The sequence below is a fragment of the Dendrobium catenatum genome, unplaced genomic scaffold (assembly GCF_001605985.2).
Source record: "Dendrobium catenatum unplaced genomic scaffold, ASM160598v2 fragScaff_scaffold_173, whole genome shotgun sequence".
Lineage (NCBI taxonomy): Eukaryota > Viridiplantae > Streptophyta > Magnoliopsida > Asparagales > Orchidaceae > Dendrobium > Dendrobium catenatum.
In genome coordinates this window covers 27,751-49,056 of record NW_021318635.1, presented here as the reverse complement: position 1 = coordinate 49,056, position 21,306 = coordinate 27,751, and positions in this window count along the sequence as shown.

Sequence of the window (21,306 nt, the reverse complement as noted above, 5' to 3'; positions counted from 1 at the left end):
ACGATTTTCTTCAAAAAATTTCAAGAGGTTTTTAAAATTACCAATTCACCTCCCTTCTTGGTTAGCATTGGGACAATTGGTTTAGGTCTAACAACCTATATAGACTTTTAGGATGATTTCATATGACTTTAAAAGGCCAACCATCTACTTGTGAGGGATCATCTTCAGGATCAACCTAGTACTTTAAGTACCACGTGTGATCAAAAGCTATTGGAGGAAGGCAATAGGGGAGGGTTTATGGCTTAGGTTCACATGGATATGATATTAAGAGCAGTACATCCACCTCAACATTCTATGAAGCTAGTAAAGTTGAAGAAATTATCAAGTTGAGGGTTACTGCTCTGATAAGAGAGATAGATGAGATGATATATATTCAGGCTGAGATGCAGGCAGTGCATTGATCATTTCAAGCTAAAAATTAGAAGAAAAAAGGGCATGCGCTTGGACATGGATCAAAGGGCAGTGAGGACACAGAAGATGATTAAATAATGTTGAAGTTAATGTTGGAGTTTGAAAAACAAGTTTTTATTTGAGAACATTGATGTGAACATTTTCTTATACTTAAATTTTAGGTTTTAAATGTTGTTCATATTGAGCTTTATATTTTAATATGTTCAAGAGTTTTTTTATTTCATTTATTTCAGGTTTTCAATAGTTTTAGTATGTGTTGATTGTGAGTAATGTGTTAGTGTATTTTATTTTCTAAATTTGATTCAGCTGCTGCAAGTATGAAATGTGAAAATGTGTGTGAACATGGGGAGGCTTACAAACCAATAGGAAAATTATCAAAATTTACTGGCGATTTCTGGCGGCTAAGCCGCTAGAAAATAGTGATGGTTATTGTCACAAGAAATACTGCCAAAAATTACCGGCAGTTCTCCTACAGTTTTTGCGCTAGTAATACTTGGCGGTCAAACCACTGGTAATACCACCGGAAATCTCTGGAGGCAATTCTACATAAGTCGTCGCTTCGGCTGACATTAGAAACAGAACGTAAATACGACGAAAACCCACTGAAAAGCCTCTGTAAAATATTTCCAATGAAAAAAAATCCGTCAGTATGTGTTTCATATGTGGATTTTACCGGTGGAAAAAAATCCGCTTGAATATCTAATTTCTGCCGGAAAAGTACCCAATTCCTTCGGAAAAATCCACTGATAATGAATGATTTTCTTATAGAGGTAAGATTAGAGAAAGTCGCCTTAGATGGTTTGGTCATATAAAACTTTGACCTTCTTCTAATGATATTATATATAAAGTGTAGTTTTAGGGGTTTTCAATTTATCACACGACCCAAAAATCCGACTCGAGAAATAAGGTTTCGAGTCGACATTTTTAACAAATGTGCTGGATTCGGGTTCTAATTCCTAGCACATTTTAAAAACTGGGTCGTTTCAAGGTCAACTAGCTTTCCCCAGAAATGACCCGTAGTCCCACCGGCATAACATTCCTGCATCGCATCCCGCCATCACTGTGTTGCCCTAACAGGGTCGAGTTCGATTGGATCAGTTGAGGGCGGGTTAGACTTGAACCTAACCCGAAAACTCATTTTTGACAACCCTATGTAGATGCATTAAATTTGACTTATGTTAAGAAAGGTATGGTACACCCAAAATAACATGATTATGAAAATGGCCCGTTTTATTAGATTTAAATGAGATTTTTACTCTTAGTAATACACAATAGAGGTAAATAATTCTTGTAGCTGACCCCATATAGTGAGATAAAGGCTTCATATTATTGTTCTTGGTCAAAAAAAAGTTTATAAAAAATATTATCTTCATGTTTATTATACATTAATTTTTGTGTATTTTTTCTATAAAATTTTTCGAAAAAAATTATTAGTTGTTGTGATTTCATAAAATTGTCGGTAAAATATTAAAAAATATATATTTTCATCCTACAAATATTTGAAAAATAGTAACCATAAAAATTATAATTCCTACTTAAAAATTTAGGCGACGAATAAGCTGTCCCAAGAACAAGCCGTCTCAAGCATATCCTAAAATAGTTAAAATGTTCGTACGTCTACGATGAACTAAGTACTGTACCTCTTTATTTAACTATTTCAGGAATATAAGAAAATAAAATGTTGCAGACGATTACGTTGCATGCGATTCTTGCCATTTCTAAACGTCCAAAAGATAGAGAACAATACCTTAGTAAAATTTTAATAAAATTATTAGCTGTTCACGACAGATGTGACAACAAAAGAATAAAAAAAAAATAAAGAGTTGTGTGGACGAGCATATTGAAGCAGGTGCTTAACAGTTTGTTCAATGCTGAATTAGTGGCTGGGTGAGGAGCACGAAGAAGCACTGGAGACAAAATTATGATTTTTTTTTTAATAATTTTATATGCATATTTTATTTATATATTTACTTTATAATAATTTAGCCTGCTTATCGTATTTTTCTATTTTGAGGGCTCTGTTCACTTCTACGAAAAAGTATTTTATTTATCTATTTTGACAACAAATGCACCGGAAAAAAATAAAAATAAAAAAATTATTATTATATATTTTTGTAGGTAATTTATCTCTTTATCTATTTTTTAGTCTTTATCATAATTTTTTTAGTCAATTCCCCCCAATATAATTAAACAAAATTATGTATATGTGTTATTATTAGGGAACAATGAATCAAATACAAAGAAAATTTATCATTTTATGTATTCCAAAAATTCTTATATTGTGTGGAGGTGTTATTGTTATGAATTCATCATTAATTTGAATTCCAAAAACATCCTTATAATTAAAATTTTCTTAGTTGATAATCAAAGATCTCAACTAATAAATTAAAATGAATTACGTATATATTAACATTAGAAAATGGTTATAAGAAAGAAGTCACAAGAAGGAAGGTCTTGTCAAGCAAAAAATATATTAATTTTAAAAAAACGTATCAAGAGAACGTGTTGCCAATGGAAGCAATTTCTTCCAGCAATTTCGTGCTGGAATCCCCTAACTTGCCTGGAAAAGAAATCACCATAAAGAATAAAGGCACTAAAATACAACAACATAGGTGAGTTGGAGGGAAAATCTATTATGATGCTCCAAAAATATATTGAATCATGTCAGCTCACTCATAATTCTTTTCCCACCATACAGCTTAGCTCAAATGGCTCTTTTGATGTCGATAAGTACTAAAGAACTACTAGCAAAATTTTTACTAAATTTTCTATCATTCTTTTCCCTCTAAATATGATAAAAGATGCAATGCACCTAATAAAAGGTAGAAATCTCTATAATTTTTGGAGGTGGAGTTTAAGTATATTATCAATTCAGAAATTTGAAGTAGGGAGGGGCATACCAAGAAGATAGATGTTCCTGGTAGCCACACTTTTAAGATAACATTATAGGACTATGGGCCGAAGAGATGGCTGAGAGTTTTTTTTCTCAGTCCAAAAAAATTGACAAGTTTGAGGTGTGATAAAATGTCTCAAAGCGAGGTTATCAGTAGTTTTAAGACCGCCATTAATGGCAAGCCAAGAGAAAATAATAAAAAATGCCAATGCCATAGTTTGGATTCCATATAAATTTATCCCATCTCACATGAGATAGGAGATCATAGTGTGTCTCATAGAAAGTTTTAAAAGAATAATCTGCATTCCTATTCTATATAAGCCCTGCTTTTCTCACAATTATTATGAAAGCTTAAGATTTGATATTTAATGCTTCTGAAGTGATCAAGTATGTTAGAAATCCATTCATTATCATTGATCAATGTGTTGAATTGAGAAAGGGGAACAAGGAAATAATCTAGCTTAGCACCACAAAGAGAGTCTACTGTTGTGGTGGGATTTTTCTTTCATTGGGCAAAAAAAAAAGGAAACAAAGAAGGGAAACTATGATTGTATTGATCTACTAGACATATAGATCAATTATTAAACTTTTATAAAGTTCGGAATAGGCTTGGCCCACCAAATTTTGAAAAGAATCCAACTAGGTCATGCTCTCCTTCAATCATGGTCAACCACTCAAGGAAGAAAATCATGTGAAAAATGATTAGGATATTTAAGAAAAATTCAATGTAAGAATACTAAACATTAAACCAACATATCAAATAATTTTTTTTGAAAAATTTAAACACAAATTAATACAAAAGTTAAGCACTTAGAGTGACCTAAGTAAAGTGCATGAAGGCATCATCTCCAAACCTCACCTTAAGATCAAGCCGACAAGCTTTCTCCCTTAAGTTTTCCACTCAAATTCCCTAGAATTTCATCAACACCTTCCTTCATTAATTAGGAAATAGAGTCTTAAATACATAACAAACAGAATAATTCAAATTGAGAATTTGAAGGGAGTAATTAGTCGGCCGCTACATGTGATAACCACTTAATAATCACCCCTCCTCCGCTTGGCCAGCCCCTAATGTTGAATAAGTAAAAAAAAAACACGCACTCACAACTATTTAGTAGGCCCTCACACACAATCACAATCACATGGGGTTACATATATGCAATCAAATCTAGACTAGTGCAATTTAAATCAATGACAACATAGGTACAATCATAATTATAATGAAATATATCTAATACCTAAATAATAAATAAATAAAATTTAAAATTTCTAAGCCTTATTTATCTAGTTCCTTATAAATTAAATCTTCTAAGGCTCTAAGCTCGGATGATGATTAGACTATTCAAAACCAAAATCTATCTTCTTTTTTTTGGGAAATTAAATCTATCTTCTTCATACTCAAGAGATTTTTTTTTGTTATGGTACAGTAAAAAGTTAAATCTACTGACAAATGTAAATATATAAATAAAGCTTTTTTTTTTTGCTTTTCTTGTTTTCAGCTTTCAGATAAATATTTTCAAAATGAGTTATAATAATAGTTTTGTTTGATTTTATATCCATGTGTAGGCTAATTTTTTGTGATGGCTTTGCAGATTGAGGTGATATTGAAATTTGATGAGATTTGTGGATACATAATTGCGAGTGTTCTACTAATCTGTAACAATTGACAGGTATATATTTTAGACTTTTAGTTATTAATCAATTTACTAGCATTAAATTTTTTTTTATGCAAGTATAAAATTCTTATACTTGTTGTTATTAAAATTAGATATGAAAAGGTATTTTAAAAGAAAATTCGAAGGAGATGATCATAAACTTTTCTGTAACAATCAAAGAAGAATCTCAAGATTTATTATTCTCAATTGCAAGTTTTTTTTGGTTTATCATATATTTTATCTTTTTTATAATGAATAAAATGATTTTAAAAAAAATTTAAAACCGCCCATGCCGGTCCCAAGCTCGGATGAAAAAAGTTGAGGGTTTTTTTACTTCAATTATTTGTGCCCCCACTTGAGAAAAATCCTGTCTCCGCCCTTGCATATAATGGGTCCACCTCTCTCCATTGTGTCTCAGGTGGTTGACATCCTAATAGTGGGTTCACTTATTGGTGTAGGTGATACACATGAGCCGACGAATGTGCGAACATAATGCTAAGGGTTCCAGCAGAGCCATAAAGAAGCTCCAACCCTAATGCAATAGAAAAGGTGAGGTTTAATCTCATTAAAAATACCACAAAGTTTCTTTCGAAAAAAAAAGAGGAGGTTTTAACAACAATCAGCTCCAAAACTGCGGTATAATAATTAATAAGCCATAAGAAGATTATGTTTTTAAATCACCCAATTCTCTATATTATCATGAACTAATTGAAAAGTAGTAAATATATAAGAGAGCAAGTCCCTTTTATTCTTGGTCTACAACTTATCTCCATAGTTATCATGTGGAGCTTCTTAATAGAGATGAATCCATAATAGAAAAAAATTTGAAACAGTAGGAATTGATGAGATCAATACATTTTTAAGTGCGGAGGGATAATGCTACTAATAAGGTTGTTATCATAGTATGTTTCACTAAAGGTATTATTAGTGAAAAACATTATAAAGTAGTTGATAATGGCATAAAATAAATGTACATTAATGAATTAAGAAGGTACCATTAGTAGAGGATAGCTTTCCAAAATTAATTTTACTCTTCTAGAGTTTGATCTTAACAAAAAGAAATTTATGTTCATCTTTTCTTTCAGTGAGACATCTAGGTTGCATATGTTGGGAAAACTAAGATGCCTGGCTCATAGAAAGATCAAGAGATTTATTGTTGTTATCCTTCAAAGGAGAGGTAAGTTGAGGATTAATAAGATTCTCTTCAATAAGGAGGAGCTTTTCTTGCTTGGAAGAAATGATTTTTAAAGCATTAGAAAGGTATATTTTAAAGTCCTATTGGATAGCTTTTAGATTAACTTCAATAGAATTTAGAATCCTATAGAAAAAACTATAGAATTCAAAAGCTCAAATATGTAATAGGATAAGAAAGAACTCAAAGCTATGAATGTTAAAATTGTTTAAAAAAGAACTTGTGTATTAGGTGGCCAGTGGGTCTAATAAAGATTATTAGGGCAAAGTGGTTCAAGAATTGAGTGGGGGGACATTATTATAAGAGAGGAGATGGAGAGTACTCTGATTGAGGGAGATCAAAAAATGAAAGAATACTAACCTTATAGAAGTTTTCAATCTTTTTTAATAGTGAGAGTAAAACTACAAGAGGCTTCCAATTATGCTCCATATATTTTATAAACTAGAGGATTTCCAACAATAGAGAAGAAGATTAATAATCTTATTTCATAAGGGGATAGAGGAGAAATCTTTCTTGTTGATACATCACCAAAATTCACCTTGATTAAGCACAAATTTCAAGGCATCTTAAGGCTATAAGCTTATAAGATTAAATTTAAGACCATCCAAACTTTGATTTCAATAAACTTATAGTCAAATTTAGTGTTTCGACGAGATGAACCCTACAAAACGAAAATAAGTCTAATTAGAGCCAAAATAAGTAGGCCCAAATCAAGGGCTTGAGGCATATTTGGATGCATCAGGAAGTTAGTTGGATGACCAATGATCTTCAAATTTGGCATGCTAATAGTTGAATCTAGTGGATAAATAATAGAAATCTAAGGAACCCAAGTTCGCTTAATTCTGTCAATATTAAGTCACTTAATGCTATGCAAATGCTCCATGATCATGGAAATCAATTTGGGTCATCTGATGAAGCATTTCATATTTGCTTCAGATGATTTCTATATTTTTGGTGCATGCCACTCCTAAATATCTATAAATGGACCCCCACTCCCTAAATGAGAAAGGGGGCCCTTACGCTAGACATTTAACTACGCTACAAGGCTTAAAAAATTCCGAAGTTCCCCCCAAGCACCACCACCGACAAACCCTCATCACCTTGCCACTATCGTCAAATTTCACCAACCCTTCATCCCCGGACATCCAATCGGTTGTCATTGTTGAACATGATTTTTTCCACTAGCATTGGACATCTGCTCGACCATCTCCATCGAACCTCAATCTAAAAATCATCACCGTGTCTCTGCTTGGTTATCACAGTATGACTTCCACATGGCTATCACTATCAAACTATTTATCACCTAGCCACTAAATTTAAAATATTTGTTAACTTTGATACTTCGATGACCTCACTTGACCTCAATCTCTATGATTTCCATTGCCTAGCTACAATCTCCCTCAACCACCATCACACAATTATTGTCCCACTGATTATTATCGTTGAGTTCTATGCCTCTAGCCTCAGTGACTCTACTATAGTCCCACCAACATTTGCTCCCAATTATGAATCCCCCATCCACTATCATGTGATAGTGGTCCCTCTAACCTCAATTGTTTGACTGTAGTCCTCAAACCTCAGTCACCCGACTTCATTCCCACCAACCTCATTTACCAAAGTATGGCTCCACTAACCACCATCACTTGAGTATAGTCCATCCAACCTCTATCACCTAACTACAGTTCTTCTGACTACTATCACCTGACTATAGTACCTCTAATCTCTATCACCCAATTATGATCCTTTTATCTCAATTGCCCGACTATGGTCCTTCTGACCTCCATCACCTATTGATTATGATTCTTTTGACCTTCATAACTTAACTATGGTCCTCTCGATATCCATCACTTGATTATGGTTCCACTAACTTCAGCAGCATGACAACGCTTGTTCCAATTAACCTAGCTCAACTATGATCCCAACTATGGTCCCTATGATCACCATCACTCGACTAAGATCCCGCATACCTTGTTTTCCCAACTACTATCACTTTGACCTCCTTCACCTGAAAATGGCCCTCAGACCATTATTACTGGATTATAATCCTTCCAACCTTTATCTCCATAAACTACAATCTTTATATCTTAATTGCCTAACTATGGTCGATTATACCTTCATCATCCTTAAACTCCCACCTCCAAACTATACTCCCTCTGACCTTAGTCACCTGAGAATAATACACATGGCCACTATTTTTCCGTCCAACCTCCATCACTCAACTATAGTTCCTCTGATCATTATCACTTGACTATAATCCCTCTTACCACTATCACCACTTTTCCATTAAGATGACTTGAATTTCATCAGGTAAATGATCTTTATTGGCCACTTAAATAATAACCTTATGAAAGTGTTCAATCATTTTTAATAGTGAGAGTATATCTACAAGAGGTTTCTAATTATGCTCCCAATATTTGATAAAGAAGAGAAGTTCTAATAGTAAAGATGAAGATTAACAATCTTAATTCATAAGGGGATAAAGGAGAAATCTTCCCTATTGATACATCAACAAAAATCACCTTGATTGAAGCACAAATCTTGAGGCATATTAAGTTTGGAAACTTCTATGATTATATTTATGACCATCCAAACTCCGATTTAAATAAACTTATAGTCAAATTGAGTGCTTTGATGATATGAATCCTACAACACCAAAATTATTCCTATTAGAGCAAAAATATGCCCAAACAAGGTATTGAGGCATATTTGAAAGCTTCAAGAAGTTAGTGGGATGAACAAATGATCTTCAAATTTATGGGGAATGCCACTCCCAAATATCTATAAATTGGCCCACAAATCCTTCATGAGAAATGGGGACCCTAGGCTAGAGTTTCAAGTGAGCTATGAGGCTTGAAGAATCCTAAAGTTGCACCCAAGAACCACCATAGATGAACCCTCGCAAACTAGCCACAGTCATCAAACATTCACCGACCCATCATCGCCTGACGTCCAACTTGTTGTAACTATTAAACTTTAGCTTGGCCACCACCATCGGGGCTCTGCTTGACCATCTCCGTCAAACCTCAGTCTAGACCTCATCATTGGGTCTCTTCTTGGTTATCTCAATTTGATTCCACATAGCCATCACTATCAAACCTTTTATCACCTAACAACCAAATTCAAAATGTTTTTGAGTTTGATCCTCCAACCTATCACTTGACTAAGGTCCCTATGATTTCCTATGCCCAACTAGAATCCCTCAACCACCATATCCCAACTATTATCCATCTGATTATCATCATTGGAGCATAGTCCCTCTGGCCTTAGTGTCTTGACTATAGCCCCACTGACCTTAGCCTCCCAATTATGGATCCCCCAACCACGATCACACTATAGTGTTCCCTCTGACCTCAATCATTTAACTATATTCCCTCAAACCTCAATTACCCTAACTTCAGTCTCACCAACCCCATAGCCTAAGTATGGCTCCAAGAACCACCATCGACTTACTATAGCCCCTCCGACCACAAATGCATTATTACAATGCTTCTGACCACTATCACATGACTTTAGTTCCTATGATCTCTATCACCCAATTATGGTCTTTTGATCAAAATGGCCCAACTATGGTCCTTCCGACCTTCATCACCAACTAATTAAAATTCTATTGACCTTCATATCTTAACTATGGTCCTCATAATATATTTCACCTAACTATGGTCCCACTGACTTCAATCACCTGGAAATGGTTGCTCTGACCACCATTACTTGATTATGGTCTTAACTATGTTCCCTTTGACCTATATTGCCCAATTATGATACCACCAACATCAGTCGGTTAACTACAGTCCTTTCGACCACCTTCATCAAAAAATGATCCTTAGACCATTGTCATAGGAATACAATCTTTCCAACCTATGTCGCCACAAACTACAATTTTTTGATCTTAATAGCCTGACTATAATCTTTAAACATTCATTATCCTCAAACCACCATCGCCAAACTATAGTTTATTTGACCTTAATTTCCTGACAATAGTATCTCTTTCCACCATTACCTGATTATAGTCCCTCTAACTACTATTGTCCGACTATGGCCCCTTCACTACTATCACTTAATTATGGTCCTTTTGAATACTGTTACTCAGCTATCATCCTTTTTACCGTTGGCTCCTAACTATGATCCTTCTGACTAATGTAACCTAGCTACAATCCCTGGACTACCATTATTTGACTAAGTCTTCATACCACTATCTCCTAATTATGGTCATTAGGCCACGGTCACCCGATTATGGTCCCTCTAGCCACTATCTCCCTACTATGATCATACCAAACAAATAAATAATCCAACAATCTCTTATGAATAACTCTTGAGCCACAAGATTCTCCCAACTCTAATCATGTTATGTGCTCGATACAATGTATATTTGCAATATTATGCCACCACCTTCCCTTGAGGAAGGGAATTATTTATAATCAATGATATACATTAATAAAATCATTTCAACTAGATGAGAACCTATAATTTTTGTTCCTTTTTAGATTTTTCATGTAAAAATTCTTGTGCTCTTACGATTCTTGCACCCCTCTCATTTTATGTGTGTGTTCTACATCTTCATGCAAACCTAAGACATTAAACTCTATATCTCTCTATTTTTATGAATGTTAAGGCATATAATAGATTGACGCTAATTGTGGGAAACAATTCTTGGATGGGAGGTAAATTTTGGTACAACTTTTAAAGGTCATTCAAATCGACATCTTAGGCATGGTTATAGTGAGATTGTCCCCTTACCATGAACCATTGTTATATCTCAAATATATCTTTCAATGCTTAGGGAAACCTCATTGACTATATAAAATTGGTATTATTCTATCTCCTCTCAACTATCAGTCATTACTACATCAATTTATGGGAAGAGGATTTAGATTGTGGAGCAACCATGTTTACAACTTCATTAAGCATTTATATTAAAATCTCAACCATAATTGTGGTCAAGCATGTCCTTTCAATTTTTTGTGCATCCAAAATAATCTTGCTAGCAACCATCTTTCATAAAGCTTCCAAAAAGTATAAGAACACCTCAAGTGAATCTTAAAATCTATATAGTCTCTATCCAAACTTTTACTATTTTAGTAAAGTCATAGTCACAACCTCAAAAAGGTAGTAATGGTGTAATGATAGGCTAATATTCACCTTTGATTTAAGATACAAATATTCAACCTTCCCAGTAAAGGCATAATTGATCACAGTGGATTTGAACTGACCTATTTCATATAGGTTAATCTCATCAAGCAACACTAACAGATAACCTAAAAATTATCAAACATCCTTAGTGGATTTCCCTTGGCATCTTTGACACAAGTTAATGTTATTGAGCAATGTTATCACAAATAATCTTACATAGGTTAAAAATCATTAGTGGATTTCCCTCGATCTCTTTTATACAAGATAACATCATCGAGCAACTTTCTGACAAATAATCATGGATAAGTCTAACATACTATGGGGATTTCTCTTGATCTCTTTCATAATGGTGAATAAATATATAGGAAAATATTAAGTTAAAATAATAATATATAAACATATATATGATATATATTTCTTTCCACAAATAGTTTTTTTTATTTCTAAGATTTGTTTTGGAGATATTTTTTCTTTTAAAAAATAATGGGTCATTGCATGCATTCAGAACGCCAGTCACATACGAGTTTGTTTTTTGGCCCAGATAGTTCGTTTTGGGCATTTTTTTGGGTCTTTAGGACAATTTTTTGATGTTTTGAATTAAATTTTGACACTTAGAGTTCAACTTGGCTTCTATAATGAATTTCTAATAATTTGAATGTTTTAGAGAAAAAGTTTTTATTATTATTATTTTTTTTATCAATACGTGAACTTCATAAAATGATTAAATTATACGAATATATATTTTAGTTAGTTTACGGCCCCAAAAGAGATGTCTATGTTGACGTATAGGGAGAACTCATGCCTCATACTTTTTTTGAAATTATAATTTTGCATAATAAATATTTTGATAGGCTCATAGAAATATTTAGACTCTATGGGCTTCAGCATCCTTTTTTGTGGGGGTTGGGGGTGCAATCAATTTGTTACTAAAAATTGCCTTAATCAGGGAGAAATCTCAGGGCATATTCAAGTTAGAAACTTTTCAAATTAAATTTTTGACCATCTTGACTCTAATTTCAATAAACTTATAGCCAAACTGAAAATATCGATAAGACAAACCCAATAACACTAAAATTTATCCAATATGTGGACAAATTGAAATGTTAAAATGTGTTCCACATGATTCACTTTAATATTTCTTTACTCAAATCTACAAAACATTGACATAATCTATTAGTTTGAAAGTTAAACCGACGCCCAACTATCGATTTGAAAAAAGAAATGAATATACTTTCATATACAAACTCAACATAAGAATTATTCAATTCATCTTGATGGATAAAATGAACATTCACCTATCATTTTGAATATGAGTATAACTAAAGTATAAAGTTAGTATGTGTTCACCAGATTCTTCCCCAACCTTAGAAATGAACTAAGATAGGGTTTATTTTTTTTTTTTACTATGTTCTAAACTCCTATACAGAGAAGCATTTATAGTTAATTATATCCAAAGATAAGTCTTGAAATTACTCTTGACTAAAATGGGGACTAGACTTTTCAAATTTATAAAGATTTAATTAAAGATTTGAGTTTGAAAATTCCAATGATAGATTCATATTCAAATTGAAATTTAGAATTTATTTAAGATTTGGATAACCCTACAAGGGAGTAGATTTAGAGAGATATGTATATAATCTAGACTTTTGTCTGCTTAACGTGGGATACCAACTAACATCTTAAAAGCAACCAACTGCCTTATAAAAGTAAGATATCAAAGTTCTATATCTAAGGAGTTAAATATTTTAGTTTAAGAATTAATCAGGATTCTTTAATATGCAAATGTACCTATTTAGCATAGCTTTGACTTAAAGATGTTCTAAACTATAAATTTTATTTTTAATTAACACTAATCTTCTAAAATTTTCTAATTTTATATTTTCTAAATAATTTAGCAGCATAACAGCTTTAAACCATAAGAAAAACTTTGGCAAACCTAACCCTTAAACCCCCGATACCTCATCATTGGCTTGTGTGCTTTGGTTTAGTGTACATTGCAAGAATTTAAAATGCATATATGTATACATGTTAGGGTAACCGTGTTCGTGTATATAGCACCTCTATCTTATCATACTAGAACTAGCATACATGTTCCTATAAAGTCCATAACATGCACAATGAAAGAAACCTATAAAAAAGCTATCATTTAATGTAAATCTACCACCCATATAAATGCAATGTATGTAACATGAAGTAGTATATGAAAGAATAGTGTATAAAAAAACTTTTATTCATTTATCTGAAATAGAAGTACAACCCATGGTCTGCTGAAAAGTAAGGTGGTTAAGCTCCACTATAATAGGCTTGGATTTCTACTCCTAAATCGTTTTATTACATATACATCAGGTCCTAGATACATTATACTTTCTATAGGAAAGTAAATCAGCAATGCATATAAAGAAAGTAAAAGTTCAAATATAGGTATGTGGAACCTAATGTATCTAATGCAACCTGGAAGAGTCTAACATGCACCTAAAAGAAATATAATCATTACATCCAGAGTACATGAAAGTAAGTAAACAAATATAAAACACCCTACAAGTAAGATGCCTGGATTTTATTTTGAATTTCCCCATTTTCTCGTGTGAGAAAGTCCCATTTTCTAGAGTGCGAAAGTTTCATTTATTTTGAATTTCCAATTTTTTTGTTATGGTGGGGGACGACTGATGATAATCATCGGCGATCAATCCGGCTTCATCTATAATTCCCTTTTGTAAACAACTGATTCGATCTCTATTGATTACCAAAGATAATCCTGATTCTTTAATTTCCTCTATGATTCCAAAGAATGGTTCTTATACTGGTAAGGGGAAAGATGTGATAATCGATTATAATGTGTTATCATCAAAAAAAAAACATCTGTGAAGGATTTAAAGATCATAATAATGATTTTGAAGCTTCGTCTTCTTCTGGAACAAATTGAAAGTTAACAGATTTTCCAAATTTGTTAATTCAAGTTTTAATGATATTAGAAATTCTTCTTCTTATGCACAAGTGGTTTTGAATTCATGCTCTATTATTACAAAAGATTTCAATTCTGAGTCTTATGCAAATAAAATATCAATCATATTTCTTCTTGTGTGGATAATGTTCTTTCTTCCTTGACAAATTCTATTTCTTGTATGATTAATGTTGCTGAAGATGGTAATAATAATGTTGCTGGTAAGCCTAAAGGTTTATTGAATGCCTAGAAGAGAGTCTTGAATATAAAGATATTTAACCCTGAAAAAATATTAAAACATATGAAAATGGTGTTGTAGTTAAATTTCATATTGATGATGAAAAATCAAATATCCATAGAATTCATAATTCTTTGGCAATTAAGTTTTTTTTGGAAATTCTATTCCTTATTCAATAATTAGTCAAGTGGATTAGGAAGTTAAAATTAACTCCTAAGGAAGCTTTATTTTGGTGGAGGTTGATAAGTGATGCATTACCAACTAATTTTTGGTTGAATCACAGAAAACTCTAAGATTCTATTTTCTATTCGAGAGGTTGTTTGAAAGTTGAATATATTACTCATATTGCTATTTGATTTAGAAAGTTGAATGAAATCTTTGATACGTTGAATCAGTAGGGTCTTCACCTTCCAAAATTTAGCAATTTGTCTCATTGCTTGAACAATTTTGAAAAGCTAGCAACATCAAATCTTGGAGTTGTTAGAGTTTATTTATCTTCGATTTATCATAATTGGAAAGCTAAGAAATTTTTTATGCTTGGAAAAAGGTTCCTAATCTAGTATCATTAGCAGCTCATTTTATGTCTTATTCATTAAAACATCTATTTATTCCAATTTGCAAAAGCTGGGATATTATCTGGCATTTAGTGTTGTAAAAAATTTTGTATCCCCCACCTAAAAATTGGATTAAGTTGAATGTTGATGCCTCTTTGATGCGGTATAATAAAGATTGTATAGCATGAGTTTTATGTGATCATAAAGGCATATTTTTCTTGTACATGGAAGGAAGTTATTAAATTGGGATATTTCTTTATTGGAGTTAATTGTTGTGTTTGATTTCAATAATTTAATTCAAGATTGGATGAGAGATAAGTAAGGTATCGTTATTGAAGGAGATAAACATCAATGTGATCATATTATTACAAATATAGTTATGAAGACCAACCATTGGAATAACATATTTCAAAGATTGGATTTTTCATTTCTTGAAGTTTTTTATAATGTAAATTTTAATTTTTGTTTCTAGAGAGAGTAATAGAGTAGCTAATGTTTGTTCTCATTTTGCCCTCTTATGTGACTTTTATTGGGATGCTTTTACTTTTGGTAAACTTCCTTTAAGTGTTATTGACTTGATTAGGAAGGATTGTGATAGGATTTCTATACATAGTTTTCTTTATTATGCTTTAATATTATTTGCATATTTTCAAAAAAAAAAAAAAATGTAAGGTATCTACACATCAAACCACATCACTAGCCTAGCTTGAGCTAGAGTAAATAGCTCTATCAAACCATCTAAAGTGTGTGTAACAAGTTCTGTGGGTTAGATATGTGATGCCTAAAATTTAAATTTTTAAGAAATTATTTTTATTTATGCAGTAAGAGCTATCTAATTTCTTTTATCAATTTAAATAGCAGTAGAAATAAATCTTTTAATCAAAATATTAATATATACATCTCTATTCATTTCACAAAAATCATATACACTACTCACGAATATAATCATATAATAACTACTATGTTGCGATTACATTAAAATAACTAAAATAAAAAAGAAACATAAAGTGAGAAATCTTGATCTAATCAATCTCACACACCTAATCCACTTTCTTGACCTTAAAATATTTAAATAAAAAATGAGCTAAAAAGCCTAGTATGTCACCAAAAATATAATTAAACTCAACACAAGATAAAGGAGAAAAATATGCATGTCAGCAATCAAATCATAATATTAGCATTCGTAGGTTCATAAGATAATTTAATAGAAAAATCAGTAAACTAGTATAGGTGTCAAATCACTTAGACGATCGTTATAATAATACTACAATCAATTTAAAAATCATACAAAGCTTCAACTCAAAACATTTGTAAAGACTAATGAAAATATTTCAATATAGAAAAATCATATAAAAATAACTATATCCATATATCACATGCTTAGAAATATCATATTAGTGTCAACTCAATGACATTGTCCAATGCATATACTCAATATATATCATGCAATCAGCATATTAATAGCAGTAAAATAGTTGTAATATCAACATCATATGTGGAAGTAACAGTAAAGCTGTACAATGGCAGTGATTCAATGACACGCATTCTAATAATCACATTAAACAAATGTCCATGCTATAAATTTTTTTTCAATATTAGAAACCTATTAGTTCAGAAAACAAAGTCGTTACTTTTTGCCCATCAGAATATTAATCATCTCTTTATAACTCTCAATCAGTGTATCGTGTGAATCAATATAGATAACACCCAACCAAAATATTTAAAGGAAAGGCTATTGGCCCACCATTATGTACAGGTCAATTAGTCTCCAACCAATGTGATTGAATAAACAATCTTTACTTATTTTTTTCCCACACATATTATTATCATAATAAGATAATAATAATAGTGATCAACTATTACTCAATCACATATTTATATTCATTTCTAATGCATTATAGTAAATAAAATATAATTAAGCTTAATTCAAAAAGTGTCAAAATGTCATGACAGTAGACAATAGAAATCATACTTAGAAAAAATTAACATTTCCAAAAATTAACAAAATTAGCAGAGATCTTGTAAAACATCATGTTGTAGTTGACTTTGATTTAAGTTTCACATACGTTCTCATTGGTTGGGAAGGTTCAGCATATGATGTAACATTTCTTATGAATGCATTAAAAAGACCGAATGATTTACGTATCCCAAAAGATATGAGGGCTAACTCTCATTTTGAATTCTATATATTTTTTACTTCCTAATAAAGAAAACATATCTTTACTGAGATTTGTGAATTAGTAATCTTAAAATTTGTCCATTCATCATACGGTACTAGTTCTCTTTAGTTCTCTTCTCTTGTGAAAGATGGAGTAGTTTCTCCACTAAGTTACACATGATGTATTATATTTTACTAGAATCTTAAATTAAAAAAAAAAAAAAAAAACTCTTAGACTTAGATATGAACAAGGTTAGGTTGAGCCATTATAAATACTTTTATCCTTTCTATATAGCCAATACTATTTAATATTAATCAGAGGAAAAATTAAAAAAAAATACTTGAAAGAAATTTTTTTTAATTGATTTCTTTCAAAGAAAATCCATAAGTGTTTTTAACTCATCCTCAAGTCTTCATAGAATAAAAAACTAATCAAGTTATTTTGATGAAAAATATATTACATTTGACATCAATGCTCTTGGATTTGCACTGAGAATAAAATAGTATATAATATCTTAAATTGCACTAATCTCAACATAAATTCAATAACAACATCAAGCCTTTATCCCACTACATGGGATAAGCTATATGAATCCATTTTCTCCATGGTGACTTCTTAAAAGTTAAATTCTCATTTAAATCTAATAAATCAAGATCATTTCTAGTATTTTATAACCAAGTCTTTTTAGGTTTACCTCTACCTTTTTTAACATAGGTCAAATCTAATTCTAATACTTTCCTAACTGAGTCATCAGAAGGCTGTCATTTTATGTGACCAAACCATATAAGGTGACTCTCTCTAATCTTATCTTCCATTAGAGCTACTCCAACATTTTCATGTATATGCTCATTTTGAATCAAATCTCTAGAGGTAAAGCCACTCATCCACTTGAGCATCCTCATCTCTACAACACTTAACATAGTGTTATGCTTCTCTTTTAATGACCAACATTTAACACACAAGCCCGTCCCGTCTCTAGGGATAAAGCATTACGGGTCTTACCATCATCTTATAGAATTTTCCCTGAAGTTTTAGGGGAACTTTTCTATCACACAAGCCCAATGCATTCCTCTACTTCAACCATCCAACTTAAATTATGTTGATAATGTCACCATCTATTTCACCATCACTCTGAATAATAGATCCATGATATCTAAAACGTGTACTCTTCTTAATGACTTGATTGCCCAAAGTTGCATTCCCCTCACTAGGTCTATTACTACTAAAATTACACTCTATATATTCAATTTTAGAACTACTCAAGCGAAAACCTTTATACTCTAAGGTTGACCTCCATAATTCAAGTTTACCTTCAACTCCCTTTCTAGTCATATCAACAAGAGGAATATCATCAGCAAAAAGCATGTACCAAGGTACATCTTCTTGCAGATTTCTAGTGGAACATCCACGACTATATTAAAAAGAAATGGGCTTAAGGATGATCCTTGATGTAATCCAACCAAAATAGGAAAATACTTATTCAAACCACCTTGTGTTTGAACACAAGGAATAGCTCATGCATACATATCTTTAATGATTTGAATATAAGCGTTATTAACTTCCTCTCTTTCCAAGAACTCTCTATGGCACTTCTCTTGGAACTTTATCTTATGCTTTCTCTAAATAAATGAGTATCATATGTAGATCCTCCTTATTCTCTCTATATTTCTCCATCAATCCTCTCAATTAATGTATGGCTTCCATAGTAGACCTACCCAACATGAATCCAAATTTATTTTGAGAAACATTATTATCATGCCGCAACCTATGCTCCATAACTCGCTCCTATAGTTTTAAAGTGTGACACATTAACTTAATTCCTCTATAATTCGCACAACCTTGTGCATCACATTTATTCTTAAAAATAAGAATTAACACACTCATTCTTCACTCATCTGATATCTTTTTTGTCTTCAAAACAATATTAAAAAGTTTACTAAGCCAAGAAATTTATTCATCTCGTAAGCATTTCCACACCTCTATTGGAATATAATAAGGTCCAATAACTTTTTCACATTTTATTTTCTTAAAAGCATCTCAAACTTCGGTTTTACTAATACGGTGAGAAAAAATAGAAATTTTTATTTTCATTTAGGGTGCTAAGGTCACTAAAGTCAATCATATTTTCATATTCTTCATTAAAAAGTTTAGCAAAATATCTCATCCACCTTAGTTGAATATCATCTTCTAAGAAAAACACTTTTTAATCTCAGCATAAATTCAAATAACTCAACATTCATTATAATATATTTTACATCAAAATATCCTGTCATAATTCATCAATAACCCGGGCTTTTACCTTATATAGGTCTCCTCTCCTTTCTTTGTTTTCTTTTGGAATTCTTTCATATATTAATTTTTATCCTTTTATATCCTCTTTGTTCAATATAATTTATAGTTCATTTGTCAAAAAATAAAATAAAATAGAATTCGAACACCATTAGCATTCTATATTGTTATTTTAGTGTTAATTAAATATGCTAAGATGACCGAAGGATCAGAAGGTTAATAATTCATTCAATAAGTCCACTTCATTGTCACGTGTCAGCCAATTTTTTTACTTAGATTCGAAGCTTTACGTCTCTCATTAACTCATTAAGCACATGAGCTTATGTGCTTATTTTGACTGTTCCATAGAAACTTAATTTGAGAATTAAAATAAAAAAAACTAATTGTCGGTTTCATCTTTAGATAATAATAAAAATTAAAGTTAAGTGGAAAATAAATAGTGAAGTGACATACTTTGATTAGATCAAGAATGCAAATTCTATAATAAAAGTGCTAATTAAGGATTTATAAATGATTCTGCCCATTGCTGATTACTCTATGGATAATTAAGAGTTTATTTTGGATAATTTTTTTTTACTGTTTTATTTTTCGAGTAATAATTATAATTTTTTTTGCTGCTACTTTTTTTGTTGTTTTTCCTTCACTTTTTAGAAATTTGAAAGCTAAAAAAATTACTTTTGTAACTAGAATATTTAATTTGTTTTGAGCATAGGAGCTTTACCATCAACTTTATAAAATACTGCAACAGTCCCAAACAATCTCTAAGTAACAAATGAAACTTAAATATAATATTTATGGACAAATTAGTGATAAAGATAAATTAAACATACTTTTTTTTTATTGAGCTTGTTAAAAATTCATTAATACATAATTATTAAACTCTAAAAAGCCTATACATTTTGATGAAAATTAAAAAAAAATGAAATTCTGATGAATTTGATTGAGAAGTATTTTTTTTTTTTAAGAAACACAAAATATATTAATACGAAAAAAGGAGTACAAGATGCAAATAAATGCAATTAAACAAAAGGCTTCAAAAGATAGAAAAGGGTTGCAACCCATCGGGCTCAGTAATTGGCAAAGGCTTCCATCTACTCCGAAGCCAGGCACAGGCCGTCCAGTTTAGATCAGAGAGCAGTAACGGTCATCCCAAAATGTCACCTCCACAAGGAAACCCAGAACCATAGAGAAACATCTGCACAATGCCAAATTACTTCCTTCCACGTTTACCCCTCCCACGAGAGGAAACAACAACCACAGGACGGTCATTCTTCAAAGGAAAATCAAACCCAAGATCATCATCCCCGCTAGTGTCCGAAGAGGAATCAGATGAGCAATGAAGTCAATCGAGATGCAACCTAACACTTGCCCCCGAATTGGCACCCAAATGAGAGACCAAAGCCTTAGGCGATAATAACTTGACAGGGACCTCAACAAAATCACCATTTACTTGAATAGTAGGTGTAATCGGGGAAGTAATGCTAGGATTTAAATTGAGAAGTTGAATAAGTGTTGTGCTTATATGATAAGGATTTAAATTTGATTGTTTTTTTATATTTCTTTCTTATTGAAAATAAAAAAATCCCTATGTTAGCTGGTTTTTATATATATTCATTTATACTTACATATGTTCTAAAAAGAATAAAATAGTAATAAGTCGAATATAAGCATTAATAATAAAAATATGATTATTGTTTTTTATATCTATAGTCATTATTTCTATCGGTCATTTATTTTAAGTTGTGACTCGTCGAGTGCTACAGTCACATTGTTTTTGGACATTTAGGCCAATTAAAACAAACAATCACATACATACCGCATATACAAGACTCTAATCCAAGACCTCT